This window comes from Oryctolagus cuniculus, unplaced genomic scaffold (assembly GCF_964237555.1).
Source record: "Oryctolagus cuniculus unplaced genomic scaffold, mOryCun1.1 SCAFFOLD_50, whole genome shotgun sequence".
NCBI lineage: Eukaryota > Metazoa > Chordata > Mammalia > Lagomorpha > Leporidae > Oryctolagus > Oryctolagus cuniculus.
Window position 1 is genome coordinate 400,392 of NW_027208298.1, and position 17,318 is coordinate 417,709.

Here is a 17,318-nt window from a genome sequence, read left to right on the forward strand (position 1 = left end):
TTACTGTTGTTCTATGTAACTCTTCCTTTGAAATAAATTAAGAAATATTTCAGAACAATCTGGTCTATGATCCCAAGAAAGTTCACATAATTAAGGGTAGATGACATTGACTGTCACTCAAAACCAGGGAGTGAAGCCCCATGTTTGCAGTTGTGGCCATGTTTGGAGTGAACCAGCACATGGAGGGCTTCTCCCCCTCTCTTTCTCTCCCAATCTTTGTCTGTAACCCAGCCTTCCAAATAAATTACTAAATCTTTAGAAAAATCCTGTCAGTTACTGAGAGAAATTTATGTAAAGAAAGAAGTACACCAGTGGACACTGGGTGGTCACAATAATTCTCAACTCACCAGGGAGGGCTGGTTTGGAGATGAGAATGACGCAGGTTCTCCCATGGTCACAAGTTTTGCCTGGCTGCCCTCAGAGTAGGATGCATACAGCCTGTGGATTCTTGGAAAATGCTGGATCTTTGCCCTCTGGCTCATCCTTATAGAGGAAGACAATAGATAAGCAAAACAGTGAGAAATCCACAGCTACCGGGAAAAATGCAATTAATTCCCCCAGTCACAATCCCATCAGTGGATAAGCCACAGGGCAAGGAAAAATATATATGGAAAACATATTTATATGTAAAAAACTAGAAAGTTTCCATACACAGAAATTTGCATATGCCATTGGTTTTAATAGGCTCAGGAGAAACTGTGCTGCTGTTGTGGCCCAGGGGAATAAGCCACCCTGGAATCATCCACATCCCTTAGAGGCACAGGTTGGAGTCCTGGCTCCTGTGCTTCCAATCCTGCTCCCTGATGAGTATGGAAAAGGAGTGGAAAGAACCAGCGGATGCAAGATGGCTCTTTGGGTCTCCCTATCCCACTGCCACTTTGCCTTTCTAAATAAATAAGGAAGGAAGGAAACCAGTAGTAAATAGGTAAAAAGAATGATTTCAAAAATCAAATCCTGTGGCTGTGGCTGTGGCATAGCAGGTAAAACCACTGCCTGCGGTATCAGAATCCCATAGGGTCACTGGTTTTAGTCCTGGCTGCTCCACTTTTGACCCAGCACTTTGCTATGGCCTGGGAAGACAATAGAGGATGGCCCAAGTCCTTGGGCCCTTGTACCCATGTGGGAGACCCAGAAGATGCTCTTGGTTACTGGCTTCGGATCCGCACAGCTAAGGCTATGTAAACAACTGGGGAGTGAACAAGTGGATGGGACAATTTTTTCTCTCTCTCTCTGCCTCTCCATCTCCCTCTGTAAACTCTGACTTTCAAATAAATAAACTACTCTATAAAAATCAAATGCTGTAAAATTGCACAATGGTTATGGGAAAAACAATCACATCAAGGAGCAAGAGAAGTGTTTAACAAAATTGCATACCATAGGCAGTTCTTACTGGATGGGATTTTAATCAGGGGAGGTTCTATTGGATTGACTTTCATTGATAGACTGCCAGCCGATCATTATTCTGATTGATTGAGTTCTGCCTAGCAAACCCTTCCCCCCATAAGCTCATCAGGCTGTAAATATGAGGAGGAAGCCAAGGCTACCATTCCTCCCTGGCTCCACCTCTGCCTCCCACACCTGGATGCGTTCCCAGGAGCTCCCTCTGTCCGAGTTCACTCTGCCCGTGTGAGGCCGCAGGAACATCTCCCTAGCACTCAAGTTGCCTGGGGTCCCAGCTGGGGGGCTGATCCCTCTGCCTCAGGTGAAGAGAAAGAGCAGGAGCCAACGGGAGATCTGCAGGAAGCAGACATCGCCTGGGGTTGGCACAGACAGACCAGAGAATCTGTACCATGAGCGGCTGCTGGCGCCCAAGGAGCCCCAGTGACTCCTGCCCAGAAGGGACCAGCGGCCCTGTTGGAGACAGCAGGTATGTTGGAGGAGAGTGTCTAGGTGACAGATTGAGTGTGTGTGTGTGTGTGTGTGTGTGAGAGAGAGAGAGAGAGAGAGAGAGAGATGCCTCGTAGGTTCCTGTCCCATGTCGGTGTGTGCTGAGGTGAGCACAGTTTCAGGGGTGGGAACATCAGCCCCTTGGGTCCAGTGATGCTCTTTTGTTCCGCCTGTGCTAAAGGATCTGCAGGTGGGACCCAGATTGCAGAACAGCAGAGCAGACTCCTTTTTAAGCTGAGTGGTTGTTATGGCCCCCAATTGATGTTGTACTATCCACATGGGCCTTGGCAGATCAGAAGTCCCCACCCTCAGGGGAGAAGAGGGATTCGGGCAGCCCCAGCATTGGGCGTTGAATCTGGGGGACTGGGATGGGCTCAGGGCTGCAGGGCTGCAATGAGTTAGGGGCTTTGTGTAACAGGTCTCGCTGGTCTCAGCTGACTGAGTCCCATTCTCCTGCAGGCCACACGGGACACAAGGCAACCTCCCCAAACGGCAGAGACTGCAGCAGGGTCCCAGGCCAGGTAAGGCATTTTCTATGCTCTCACCTGACTGCCCCCACTAGGAAAGACCCCCTTCCAAGGCTGACTGGAACGGGGGAGGGACTTTCTCTAGGATGCCCAGGGCTGCAGCCACCTCCGTGGTGGGAGCAACTATGCCCCTCCACTGGGACTCCTGCGGGACAGCCGCCTCCCCTCAACACCCTCCGTGTTCCCCTAGGTGCAGAAGCTGCACAGGAAGGGCAGCCGTGTCCATGTCATGATGAAGCAGTACTCCATGGAGCCCTGATGGTATGTCCTGGGGTCCACATGCCTGATGTGCTCCAGGGCCCAGGGAACGTCCCTTGGTGATCTTGTGAGGGTTTCAGGAAAGTGACATTTCTGGGTGTCCATGGAGAGCTGGATTTGGGGGCTGAGTTTCAGGTAGGGACACAGCCACCTGTACCCTGTCAGCTGCTTTCTGACAAGCCCTAACTCCTGGCTTCTGCCCCATCTAGGGCTGAAGAGTGCCAGCACCCAGATGATCCTGGTAGTCTTTGAAGTGGAACAGAGCTGCAATTCCACCTGGGAGCTGAGAGCCTTGTGCTGGCCCTTACAGAGAGCCCTGCAGCTCATGCTGGGCCATGTGGTGGTGGTAGTGTTCCCTGAGCACATCCTAAGGCAGTAGAGGGCTCTGGTTCCCTGCCCAGGCCTCCTGCATCCCACTCAAAGTGCTGACCCCACCTGGAAGATGCTCACCAGGGAGCAGCCGATACGTATGTGCCACAGACAGGGTGGCTGGTATTCTCCAAGGCCCCCAGCCACCATCAGCATGCCCAGCCAATGCAGCGCCAGGAGCTGCTCCTCTCACTGTCCCAGCCCCCTCTTCCTCACTCCTCGCTACAGAGCTGCCACCACTCTGGGCTACTCCCACATGCCCAAGCCTCAACTGGAGAGGCGTCTTCTGCCAGCTGAGTTCCAGTTGAGTCTCCATGGCCTGGAACCCCTGGCCTGCTCTGCCCTCAGACCTCTGCCTCCCTCTCCCTCTCCCAGCCCAGGGCCCAGAGCCCCTCCCATCAAGGCCCACCCCAGGCCAGGCTGCAAGGTGCACAGATGTCTCTTCCAACACTGATGCCCCGGGAGCCCTCAGGCCCCACACAAACTGCAGACAAGCTGACAGCAAGACCATGGACACCTGCCCCTTCCGAGATTGCCGCCTCCCTGACCTCACACCCCGCTGAATGAGGGGGACACTCTGGGTGTGGGGGGCTGTGCAGAAATGCCGTGGGCTCTCACCAGACTGTCACCAGCTGGAGATGCTTGGGAGAGAAGTGGAGCTCTGTATTTGGTGTACTTGGAGGAAGGGGATTTTGCCAGTGTCCCTAGAGCTGTGCTGTGGAAGATGGTGTTTGTAACTCTCCTGAATTCTATAAATAAACTTAGGTATTCAAATTTTATATGGAGATGCACTGGGTTCATGATATACATCCTAGATTTGAATTCAGAAGAAGAAGTTTAGTCAAATCTTTACAATTTGATATCCTATGTTTGTAATGATGCTACTTGGCTTCTTTTGGTTGAACAAAATACAAAAATGAGTTCTGTGTTTGTTGTATTTATTTTCTTTCACAAGCACACATTTCAAAAGGCACATTGTAGGCTGGAAGATGCCACCTTTGTTCAAGGCCACAGTGAACAGACAGGGAGGGTCGTTCTCAAGACAGTGATGTCCACTTCCAAGAGTCAGAAGCTCAGAACCAGAGTTGTGGTGCAAGAGGTTAAGTCCATGGCTGTAGCACAGGCATTCAATATAGGCACTGGATTGAGTCCTGGCTGCTCCACTTCTAATCCAGGTCTCCGCTAATGTGCCTCAGAAAACAGCAAAGGATGGCCCAAATCCTTGGGCCACTGCACCCATGAAGGAGACCTAGATGGATTTCCTGTCTCTTGGCTTCAGCCTGGGCCATCCCTATCCATTTCAGCCATTTGGGGAGGGAAACAGCAGATGAGAGATCTCTTTTTCTCCATCTCTCTATTTCTCTCTGTAATTCTGATGTCAAAGAAATATACAAATATTACATTTATGTATTTATTTGAGAGGTTGCATACAGAGAGTGTGGCAGACAGAGAGAATTTTCAACCCACTGGCTCACTTTCCAAATGGCCACAACAGATGGAGCTGGACTGATCTGAAACCAAGAGCCAGCAGCTTCTTCCTGGTCTCCCACATGGGTGCAGGGGCCGACTTACTCGGGCCAACTTCAGCCACTTTTCCAGACCATAGCAAAGAGCTGGATCCTAAGAGGAGCAGCTGGACTCGAACCGGCTGCCATATGGGATGCCGACCTTGCAGGTGGAGGCTTAACCCACTACCCCACAGTGCCAGCCCCAAGACATAAATCTTGAAAGAGAGAGAGAGAGAGCGAGAGAGAGAGAGAAAGCTCACACCCTCCCTACCACACTCTTGCATACACACTCAGAAACATAATCTCAAAAGCATGTCCACAACTCCTACATAAGTTCACTTAAGGTGATCTTCATATCCCTCAGTATTTCTCAATGCCATGAGTCTTTTCCAGTCTTTTCTGGGCTGGGAGTTGTGGAGCATGCTTCATATGCACACTCCAATACTGGAGTAACTGAGTTCAAGTTCAGGCTCTACTCCATGTCCTTGTACCTTGGGAAGCAACAGGTGATAGCTCAAGTAGGTGGGTCCTGGCCACCTATGAGGTTACTGGGATTGAATTCCCAATACTTGGTCTGGCCTATCCCTACCCCATGATTGCATGCATTTGGGGATGAAACAGCAATTGGGATCTTGCTCTCTCTCAAATAAATAAAGTAAATCTTTTTCACCCCAAACACTCTTTCCTTTAAGGACATCCCAGGTGGTCTGTTTGGACAATTAGGTGGAGTTCTAATCAGAAACTCACATAAGGTGATGAATTTATCTCTACTTCTCTGAGGAGTTCATACAAATTATGAGTAACATTCTTTGTAATATTCTTTTCAAAAATCAAATTTAACAGTGTAAACATTCATAAGCAATTATTTCAGGGAATGAATGATATAGTATAGCAAAATGTGAACATCACTACTATGAAATATTTTCTGGATAAAAGAGCAAATCTCGTCCAACTCACCAGGAAGCAGTGAGATTAGTGGATCAAGTGGTCAGCATATTCCTTCTAGAGCTGGTGTTAGGGCGTAGCAGTTTAAGCCTCTGCCTGAGATGCCGGCATCGCATATGGGCACTGATTCAAGCATCGGCTGCTCACCTTCTTCCCCAGTTCCCTGCTTATGCACCTGGGAAGGCAGCAGAAGACAGCCTCAGTGCTTGGGCCCCTCACCCATGTGGGAAACCCAGGTGAAGCTCTTAGCTCCTGACTTCAGCCTGGCCCAGCCCCAGCTGTAGTGGCCATTTCGGGAGTAAACCAATGATTTGAAGACCTCTCTCTCTGTATCTCTATATCTCTCTCTGTATCTATCTCTCTGTATCTCTTTCTCTGTGTGTGTGTGTCTCTCTGTCTCTCTCTCTCCCTCCCTCCATCCTCCTCCTTCTCTTCTCTCTTTAACTCTAACTTTCAAAGAAATAAAAAAAAATATTTTTAAGGAAACCAAGAAAAAAGTGTCCCTCTTTCTGTATTATCAATTCACTCACAAGAATCACCAGCTAGGACATCCAGTCCTGCAAATAAGAAAATCATCAAGAGAAACTACTGCATGTGATTTAAACATGACTCCTGCTTTCCACAAAATGTGGGAACAAAGCCTAAATGTACTGAGAATGAAGCTGTATAAAAATGAAGTCTAGGGTCCAAAAATGTATAGTCATGTGAAACTGGAAACCAGCATGGGCCATGACCAAATATGATGGGGGAGCACTTTTCCATGAGTGTGCAGGCATTGTCGGTTCCTTCTTCCTCCTAAGCATCAGGCTCGTGTACTAAGAGATACTGAGAACAACCACATATCAGAGAAATTGATGATGGAAATGTGGCATGACATACAGACACTGGGTCAAGAGTACTATTCCTGGGGCCAGCACTGTGGCATAGTGGGCTAAGCCTCCACCTGTGGTGCCAGCATCCCACATTGATGCCAGGTTGTGTCCTGGCTGCTCCACTTCCAATTCAGGTTTCTGCTCATGGCCTGGGAAAGCAGTGGAAGACGGTCCTAGTGCTTGGGCTCCTGCACCTGATTGGGAGGCCTGGAAGAATCTTCTGGCTTTGGATTGGTTCAGCTCTGGCTGTTTGGGCCATTTGGGGAATGAACCAGCAGATGGAAGTCCTTTAAATCTCTCTCTCTCTCTCTCTCTCTCTCTCTCTCTCTCTGCAATTCTACCTCTCAGATACATAAATCTTAAAAGAAAAAGAGTAGGATTCCTTTTATTTAGAATGAAAAGACAAGGTCAGCAATGTGGCTCTGTGCACTAAGCTGCCACTGTGACACTGACTGCCACTTTCTATGGCTGGCTCAAGTCCCAGTAGCTGGTTCAAGTCCCAGTTACTCTACTTTCCATCTAGCTTTCTGCTAATGACCCTGGGAAAGCAGCGGGTAATGGCCCAATTACCTAAGCCTGTGCCTTCTCTGTGGGAGATCAGAATGGAGATTCAGGCTTCCGACATCAGCCTGGCCCAGGCCTGGCCATTGAGGCCATTGGAGAAGTGAACCAGCAGATGGAAAATTTTGCTTGCTCTCTCTGTCTCTCCCTGTAAATCTGAATTTCAATTAACAAGTAAATAAATAAATCTTTTAAAGACATCATATCTGTAACTTCCTCAAACCCCCACCCACCCATCTTATAGGGGTTGAATAATATGATGTTTCCTTTTCTTGAGACTTAACAAATTCATTCAAGAAGGAAGGATTAACTTTGTGGATATTATGTTTTTATAACCATGATGAAATTTTAATTGCAAAAATGTAGATGTGGAGGGTTTATACTTTATTTTTATTTTCTGAAGATGTATTACTAACTCATTTTTCAAAAGATTTTGATTTATTTGAAAGTCAGAGTTACACATAGAGGAGAGGCAGAGAGAGAGAGAGAATCTTCCCTAGATTCACTCCCTAGATGGTTGCAATGGTCAGAACTGTGCTGACCCAAAACCAGGTGCCAAGAGCTTCCTTCTGGTCTCCTATGTGGGTTTAGGGACCCAAGGACTTGGATCATCTTCTACCACTTTCCCAGGCCATACAAGAGAACTGGATTTGAAGTGGAGCAGCCGGGACTCGAACTGGAGCCAACATAGGATGCTGGCGCTTTAAGCCAGGACGTTAACATGCTGTGCCACAGCGCTGGCCCCGCTACTCATTATTTTTTGAAAATTTATTTGAAAGAGAAATGGTGAGAGGGAGAATTGGGGAGACAGGGAGAGAGATGGCTACAATAGGCAGACCAGGGTCTGGACCAGCTCAGAACCCAATGCAGGTTTCAGACAGCTGTGGCATGGACCTAAACATTCAGCTACCACTTTCATCTCCCAAGGTCACATCAGCAAGAAGCTGGAAATGGGAGAAGAGCTAGGACTAGACCCCAAGCCTTCTGTATTGGATACAGACATTCAAAATGGCTGATTTTCTTTTTTTAAGATTTATTTATTTCATTTATAGGCAGAGTAACAGAGAAGGAGAGAGAGAGAGAGAGGAATTCCTTCCATTGGTTCACTTCCCAAATGGCTGCAATGGCAGGTGCTGGGCTCATCTGAAGCCAGGGGTCACAAGTTTCTTCCAGGTCTCCCACATGGGTCTGTGGCCCAAGGACTTGGGCCATCCTCCACTGCTTTCCCAGACATTGCAGAGAGTTGGATAAGAAGAGGAGTAGCCAATTCACAATAGCTAAGACATGGAGTCAACCAAAATGCCCATCAACATGAGACTGAATAAAGAAATTATAGTATATGTACTCTATAGAATACTATTCAGCAATAAAAAAATGAAATCCAGTCATTTGCAACTAAATGGAGGAATCTGGAAAACATCATGCTGAATGAAATAAGCCAGTCCCAAAGGGACAAATATCATATGTTCTCCCTGATTGGTGACAACTAACTGAGCTCCTAAAAGGAAACCTGTTGAAGTGAAATGGACACTATGAGAAACAATGACTTGATCAGTCCTTGTCCTGACTGTCAAGCAAAAATTTGCTATTTCATTCCTTTTAGTATTTTTTTTGTTCTACTTAATAGTATTGGTTGAATGATAGAGTTAGAAACATGCCAGGGGATTCCAATTCAATCCCATCAAGGTGGCATATACCAATGCCATCTCACCAAAGTCTAAATCCAGGGTGTGTTTCACACATACAGGACTCCATAAGAAACTTTAGTTCATCATACACATCAGGTATGTACAGAGGTTTCACAAGAGTTACAGGCCCCAGATAAACCTGACAATCCCAAACTGTCCAAATTCACCTTCAATAATTGCAAGATGTGTAAGGACTCACAGTGCTGCTATTTTGATTTTTATCACAGTGTTCTAGTATTTACAATTGGATTTTAGGTATTTACAATGGTGTCACCCAAAATTCTCATCCCATTGACAGTGAGGACACTGGAAATCACTGACACCCCAAATTCATCACTACCACTATTTATCTCTCCAGCACCTGTGGCAGATCTGAAAGCACCACACATCTGCAGTGTCCCCCGCGCATACTCGGGGGTGATGTCAGGGATGGGTGAATCCAGAAGGGGCAGGTGTCCATGGCCTTTATGTAAGCATCTCTGCAGTTTGTGTGGGGCCTGAGGGCTCCTGGTGCATCAGTGTTGGAAGAGACATCTGTGTGCCTTGCAGCCTGGCCTGGGGCGGGCCTTGATGCAAGCTCTGGGACCTGTGCTGGGAGAGGGAGGCAGAGGTCTGAGGACAGAGCAGGCCAGGGGTTCCAGGCCATGGAGACTCAACTGGAACTCAGCTGGCAGAGGATGCCTCTCTGGGTGAGGCTTGGGCATATGGGAGTAGCCCAGAGTGGCAGCAGCTCTGTAGCGAGGGGTGAGAAAGAGGGGGCTGGGTCAATGAGAGGAGCAGCTCCTGGCACTGCATTGCCTGGGCATGCCAACAGTGGCTGGGGGCCATGGGGGCACCAGCCTCCCTGTCTGCCTGTGGGACACACACAGTGACTGCTCCCTGGGGAACAGCAGACCCGTCTTCCATGCTGATCTCCCAGGTGGGGTCAGCACCTGTGAGCAGGAGCCAGCGTGCCTGAGCAGGAAACCAGAGCCCCTCTGTTGCTGTCAGGACGTGCTCAGGGACCACCACGACTACCACATGACCCAAGGTGAGCTGCAGGGCTGTCTGTGGGGCCAGCACCAGGCCCTCAGCTCCCAGGCGAAGCTGCAGCTCTGTTCCCGCTTCCAAGACCACCACGATCATCTGGGTGCTGGCCCTCTACAGCAGCTGGGGGGAAAAGCCAGCAGTTAGGGCTTGTTGGGGAACAGCAATCAGGGCACAGGGCAGGGGACAGCCCTACCTTCAACCCCAGCTTCCTCATCTAGCTCTGCATGTCCATCCAGAAATGTCACCCTCATGAAACCCTTAGGAATCTAACCAATGGACATTCCCTGGGTCCTGGAGCCTAAGCAGTTGGGTGGGACCCCAAAACTTACCTTCAGGATTCCTTAGGGCACCACTTCATCCTGACATGGCACAGCTGTACCAGTGCAGCTTCTGCAGCTGTGGGAACACAGGAAAAGAAATCATGATTTTTTTTTCTTTTTCTGTAACAGGCAGACACTGATTTCTTGCTGTAATCAAGAGAGATGGAATGGCTGCTGCACTCATGGACTTAAAGTAGAAAAAAAAAAAAAACAGAACTAAATGCTTCCAAAAGACTTGAATAAATATTTCTGAAAAGAAGTTTCACAGTGAACAGGTATATGAATAAATGTTCATCATCACTAATCATCAGAGAGTTGCAAACTGATACTATAAAGAGATATCACCACACACATGTTAGAAGAGTTATTAGAAAAAACATAAAAAGGGGGCTGGCAATGTAGCATAGCAGGTAAAGCTACTGCCTGTGACACTGGTATTCCATATAGGTGATAGTTTCAGATCTGACTGCTCCACTGCTAATACACCTGCCTGCTAATGACCTGGGAAACCATAGAAGATGTTCCAAGTGCTTGAGCCCCTGAACACACATGGGGGAATTGAAAGAAGCTCCTGGCTCTTGGCTTTGGCTTGGTCCAGCCCTAGCTGTTGTGGCCATTTAGGAGGAGTGAACCAGTGGATGGAAGATCTCTCTCTCTCTTAATCTCTCTCTCTCTCTCTCTCTCACCCCCTCTCTTTCTTTCTGTTTGTTCCTCCTCCCCAGTATAAATTTGACTTTCAAATAAATAAAATAAATATTTAAAAAACATAGAAGAAATAAATCTTAACAAGGATGAAGGTAGAAAGGTAAATTAGTATAAATATAATGAAAATTGTATGATGAAAAATAGAACCTTCATATTACCCAGCAGTCCCAGTGCTACCTGTAATTATATATCTAAAGGATTTGGAATTTGCATGTGAAAGAGACATCTGCACTCCCATGTTCATTGCAACATTATTCAAAAATTCCAAGGGTGGAATCAACCTAAGTGTCCATCAATAGATAAATGTATAAAGACAATGTGGTCTGTACATACAATGCAATATTATTCAATCCTAACAATAAGGAAAATCTTATTACTTGACAACATGGATGAGTCTTGAGGATATTTGGATGCATGAAATACATCAAACACACACACACACACAATATATCCCCTCCTCACCCCTAGGTCTGGTGTCCAAAGTCAACTTTAGAAAGAGAGCTTTTGGGGCTGTTGCTGTGGCATAGCTGGTAAAGCTGCCGCCTGTAGTGCCAGCATCCCATATGGATGCCAGTTAGAGTCCTGGCTCACCACTTCCAATCAAGCTCTCTGCTATGGCCTGAGAAAGCAGTAGAAGATGTCCCAAGTCCTTGGGCCCCTGCACCCACATGGAGATCCGGAAGAATCTCCTGGCTTCTGGCTCCTGGCTTCTGATCGGAACAGCTCTAACCATTGGGGACATATTGGGAGTGAACCAGCTGATGGAAGACCTCTCTCTCTGTCTGCCTTTCTTTCTCTCTCTGTGTAACTCTGACTTTAATATAAATAAATATTTTTTGAAAAAAATAAATAGAGCTTTGTGATTAAAACACTAGGAAGTGGGAAACTCAGAACATGTTAATCACAGCAGTCAAAATTAGGCAAGACCAAGGAGTACAATTGAACTGTCACAAATCATGAGATAACTCAGTGAACAACATGTTGTATACTTCAGAAAGTGTTGACATAGTAGACTTTTAAGTGTGGTCAACACAAGAAAAAATAAGGCAATGAAGTAAAGCTGAAACACAAAACAGTTGTATTATACCACTCAACATTGTGTACAGGTATCAAATCATTCTCTGGTAGATATACATCTACATAATTTAAAGTTATGAATTTCAAAATGAAAATACACATGAAGGACATTCTATTGTCTCTGAAAAGTGGGAGAAAATAGATATGACAACAGAAAATAAGTGATTGAGAACCAACACAGTTTCTTTCAGTTGTCATATTGAAATCACTGATGCTGCTCCTCCTTGGTGATTCAAGCATTCTCTATGTGGAGGGCATCAGGATGATGGATGGGGAGCTCAGCTGTGGGGGAAGAGTAGGTGTGGAGGACGGAGTACTTCCTCTCTCTAGAATGTGGTTTATTAACTTATTAATTTTTTAATTTTATTTATTTATTTATTTATTTTTGACAGGCAGAGTGGACAGTGAGAGAGAGACAGAGAAAGGTCTTCCTTTTGCCGTTGGTTCACTCTCCAATGGCCACTGCGGCTGGCGCGTTGCGGTCGGTGCACCACGCTGATCTGATGGCAGGAGCCAGGTACTTCTCCTGGTCTCCCATGGGGTGCAGGGCCCAAGCACTTGGGCCATCCTCCACTGCACTCCGTGGCCACAGCAGAGAGCTGGCCTGGAAGAGGGGCAACTGGGACAGAATCCAGCGTCCTGACCAGGACTAGAACTCTGTGTGCCAGCGCTGCAAGGCGGAGGATTAGCTTAGTGAGCTGCAGTGCCAGGCTTATTCACTTATTAATAAGGAAGCCCATTTTTTTGGCAGCAGAATACCGTGGCCCTGGGAGTGACATTAGGCACGATAATGATGAGCATTCCTGTGGTGTCAGAAGTCATCTGTGACTGATGTCAGCCCTTCACCTAATGTCTACAGCATCATGTGGGAAGATGCAGCTGGGTGTTTTGTTTATTCCAAAACCAACTTTTTCTAACCCTGCTGAATTCCTCAAAGATGTCTATTCACAAAACCCTTGGCCACTGTGCATACTATTTAACAGAGCTTTGTACCAAGATGCTATGATTGCCAAAGCCTTGTTGGACTATGATGCAACCCTAAAGGCAAAGGAGGTAGACAAGTGCAAAACATGTTTTTCCAAAGGGTTTTCCCCCATAATGCAGGACAACAGGTGCAGAGCCTCAGACAGGTGGATCCCCTGAGTTTCTTGATGAGACAAATGGGAAGCATTGAAAATACAGGGAACCCAGAGCAGCTCTGATCACAGGACACTCAGAGCCAGGTCTCAGCACTGTGTCTTGTTTTGAACTCTGCATTCTGCTTTTAGCTGTGCTCTGGTCTAGCTCACCAGACTGGCACACAGGTTCCTACAGGCAGAGGGCACACGTCAATACCTGGAGTCAGCTGTGCTCTACACAGAGCTCCACTGTCACTGCTGATTGATGAGCCCTCAGACCTGATCCAGCTCTGTGTCTCCTCCTCTCAGTTGAGACTTAAGGCTCTCACTATAGTTTGGGGAGACAGTAACATGTCATTGCCTCTGATTTTTCTCTACCTACTCCTGCAGGATTTATCTAATTCACAGGACAGAATTGTTGAGAACTGCCATGAGTATCTGAAGCCAAGTGTCTTCAGAGATGGAGACCTAGTGCTGGGAGTGTTTTTTCCCCTGTACTACATGGGCCCAGAAAGAGAGATGGTCCAATTATCCTTTTTACTCAAGCCTGAGTATAACATGGTGGCATCTTGGTAAGTTCAAGGTGTGTGCATATGTGTTTTTCAAGTTTTATTTGAGGTACACATATTTCATTGCTTTCATATATACAGAATCAGGAATAATAATCCTTCCCTCCCTCCTCTGCCCTCACCCTTCTTCCTTTCCTATTCCTACTCCTAATTTTACAAATCTATTTTCAATTTACTTTTCCCTTATAAGATTAACCCTACAGTAAGCAAATAAGATGAGGGAAAAAACACTGTTCCTCAACAGTAATCCAAGGGCTGTAAATAGCCATCAAATTTCAAAATGTCAATTTCAATCTTATCCACTATATTTTAGATATTCTCTAGCTGTTAAGTGTTGTTATGCCTGCATTTGAGTACATGCTCATGTCTGCGTGTGTTCAACACCTCTTGCGAGTTCTGATAATTCTTCTAAGAATGGCAGAAACACAGTTCCATGAACGCTAAGGTCCTCTCCTTTCTTTAACATTTCACTACCTTTCATTTCCATTTGCTTTCTGACTCCTTCAGAGACATAGGAGAGGCATCACAATTTTTGTGCCTACTCCATTGGCCAGGTCTCTGTAATTAAGCCCTGGGGTTCTGTTCTTGGAGTCAGTGAGATGGTTGGGACCTCAGGTCCCCTATTGCTAGCACCTGTGAAGGAAGCACACAGGAGTCCTAAGACTATGTCCTGAGGTCAATGTTGGGAGGGCCTTAGTCTAGGTAGCCACTGCCGACAAGGGCAATACTCATTTTGCTTGTGACTTGAAGCCATGAGGCAGACCCGGTACCCTCACAGATCAATAATTAAATCCTACTACACTGGAGGCATTTGAACCCTGATCCTGAACATCAGAAGCAAGGGAAATAATTTCCCATACATAGTTAATGGCTTTTTCTCAAAATCTGACATTTTCTTCTCCAGAAACAATGCAGAAACTGTGATAATTCTGAGCTTTGCATTAGTGGTGTGTCTGGTAACTCAGTCACTGCATTGGTGCTTAAGGAGGGGTTTAGTAAAAGGCCTGTGTCTACACACCTTGTTGGTGCCAGCAGAGGAGTTTGCTTCTCAATTGCCCCAGAGATCCACATGCTCATGTGATAGGAGAGTTTTGCAGTGTGCAATTTGTTTAAATGATGTGAGTCTGTCCTTGTCAGTTCTTTCTCGTGTATAGCACCTACTACCTCCGCAGGTAGTGTTGTGCTAGTGAGAAAGTGGGGGTGCTGATCTTTGGGTCAGAATCACACCTTGTAATTACTTCTAATGTGTACTGTTAAATACTTCCATTCTTTTTCAGTGTTTCACTTTGAGTTTCCTTACCTCTTTGTATTTTCTTCATTGCTAGTCCCAATGTGTAATGGCACATGTGATGGAAAATGTTTCATGCTTGTGGATTCTCTGCTTAGGTGGCAGCTGATTTCTGTTTGCATTCTGCCAGTGGTGGGGCTCTGTGTAGGGAAAGTGAGGACCTGCCTTGTTCATGATTCCCAGAGGAGAGTTCTGTTTATGCCACAAGTTTAGAGGCCAAACTCTGTACTCTGCCTTATGTCCTCCAGCCCAAAACATGTCTGGCCACACTCCCTGTGTGCTGAAGAGTGCCAACCATCATGTGCTTGTTGTGTCCTAGAATGTTCTAGGCCTCAACCAAGGTAAGCCCTGTTATAGGCAGACAGACTCAGTTTCTCCTCAATTACGCTTCCATATATCATGAATGTATTTCCCTATAACTGATGGATAGTGTTACTGTTTCCATGCCAACCAAGTTTTATTTTATGTTAATAATGCACACCTGTTTACTCAATGTGCATATTTAGGAAATCATTAATTGTGTGTGATTTTGAGTAATATATAATGATCATTTTTAGTTAATAAAGCTTGCATATTTTTTCTTACTCAGATAATTGGGCTAATTAATAGGACACGAGGTATGCCGTTTCATAAAACTCTCAGTGCTTATTGCCAAATACTTGCTTGTTAACTAGGAGACGTTCATCTCCCCTTCAAAATCTAAATACCTGTTTTCAGTGCATCCCCATCCCTCTGACCTTCCCTCCTGCACTGGATAACACTAATCCATCCTTGGTCTCTGTGGAGCTGTCTATTCTGGACATTTTCTGTAAACTGATTCATGTCTTTGTGATCTTTTTGACTGGGTTTTGGCTGCATATTATTTTCACATTTTATCCATGGAAGAGCTTATAGCAGTGCATAGTATACTGTTATCATCATAATATCTTAATATCTAAGTCTGCTTTTGAAATGAAGATCTTTCTGTTGGCTCATAGCAGGCAAGGAGTATTATTTGTTCCTCAATGTTCTGGGTATTATTTGTACCATTGGCATTTTCTATAATTTAAACAATCAGAAAAAAATTCCCAAGTGGAGCAACCATAAATATTCTTTTGCCTGCAGAAATTAGTTTCCAGATTCAATCTTACTTTATCATTGGTTCTTAAAAGTTGTCCTTTGTTTCTAAAATGTTTGATAAACATGCACTGTTATTCACTTTAGTTGCACCAAATGAATATTCTAAAACATGTATATGTCATAAACTGACACTATATTATATTGCATTCGTTATTATGTGAAATGATTGCATCAAGATTTGTAAGTGGAATCAGAAGAAAATAATTCCTTTAAGAGATAGTAATGCCTCCAATTTGAGTTTTTCTTCTTAAAATTCCTGTTCTATTCTCAGTCTTTTGTGCTTTCATATGAACTTTAAGACTGTTTTTATTTTCTTTTTTTTCCTTTATTTGAAAGTCAGAGTTATACAGAAAAAGGAGAGGCAGAGAGAGAGAGAGAGAGAGAGGTCTTCCATCCGATGGATCACTCCTCAGATGGCCGCAATCGCAGGAGCTGTGCCGATCCAAAGCCAGGAGCCAGGAGCTTCCTCCAGGTCTCCCACGTGGGTGCAGGAGCCCAAGGACCTGGGCCATCTTGCACTGCTTTCTTAGACCACAACAGAGAGCTGGATTGGGAGAGAAGCATTCAGGACTAGAACTGGCGCCCATGTGGGATGCCAGCGCCTCAGTGCCAGCCCCTGTTTTTCTAAATCTATAAATCATGTCACTAGAATTTTTTCTCGTTGTTTCTTTTTTTTCTTCCTTTCTTTCTTGTTCCTCTTTTACTTTTTTCAGTCACTAGAATTTTAATGGGGATTGCAATGAATCTTTAGATAGCATTTTAACACAGCTAATTGTTCTAATCCATGAACAAGAGACATCCTTCCGTTTTTTTTGTGTGTCTGTAATGATGCCTCTCATAAATGTTTAATAAATTTCACTATTATTTGCATTCTAGATAACTTTATCTTTTCAGGTTAATTTATTCCTAAATATTTAATTTTTGAAGCTACTGTGAATACGATTTCTTTCTTTTTAAAATTATTATTTATTATTTTTATTTATTTCCATTTTCTTTTTTTTAAACTTTTGTTTAATGCATATAATTTTCCAAAGTACGACTTATGGATTACAATGGCTTCCCCCCCATACCGCCCCTCCCACCCACAACCCTCCCCTTTCCCACTCCCTCTCCCCTTCCATTCACATCAAGATTCATTTTCGATTATCTTAATATACAGAAGATCAGCTTAGTATACATTAAGTATGGATTTCAACAGTTTGCTCCCACACAGAAACATAAAGTGAAAAATAATAGATGATTTTTTTTAAATGATGATGAAATCAGATCAGACCTATTGTCATGTTTAATCCCAGTGAGAGTCAAGTTGGGAATTGATAATTTCTTTTCTTTTTTTTTTTTTTTTTTTTAACAGAGGATCAGTTTAGTATGCATTAAGTAAGGATTTCAACAGTTTGCACCCCCATAGAAACACAAAGTGAAATATATTGTTTGAGTACTCATTATAGCATTAAATCTCAATGTACAGCACATTAAGG

At 45.0% G+C, this 17,318-nt stretch overlaps 1 pseudogene; it reads left to right on the plus strand.

The window, feature by feature from the left end:
- Positions 1 to 1,790: 1,790 nt before the first annotated feature.
- LOC100355683 (vomeronasal type-2 receptor 116-like) overlaps positions 1,791 to 17,318 on the plus strand; it is a 36,551-nt pseudogene continuing 21,023 nt past the window's right edge.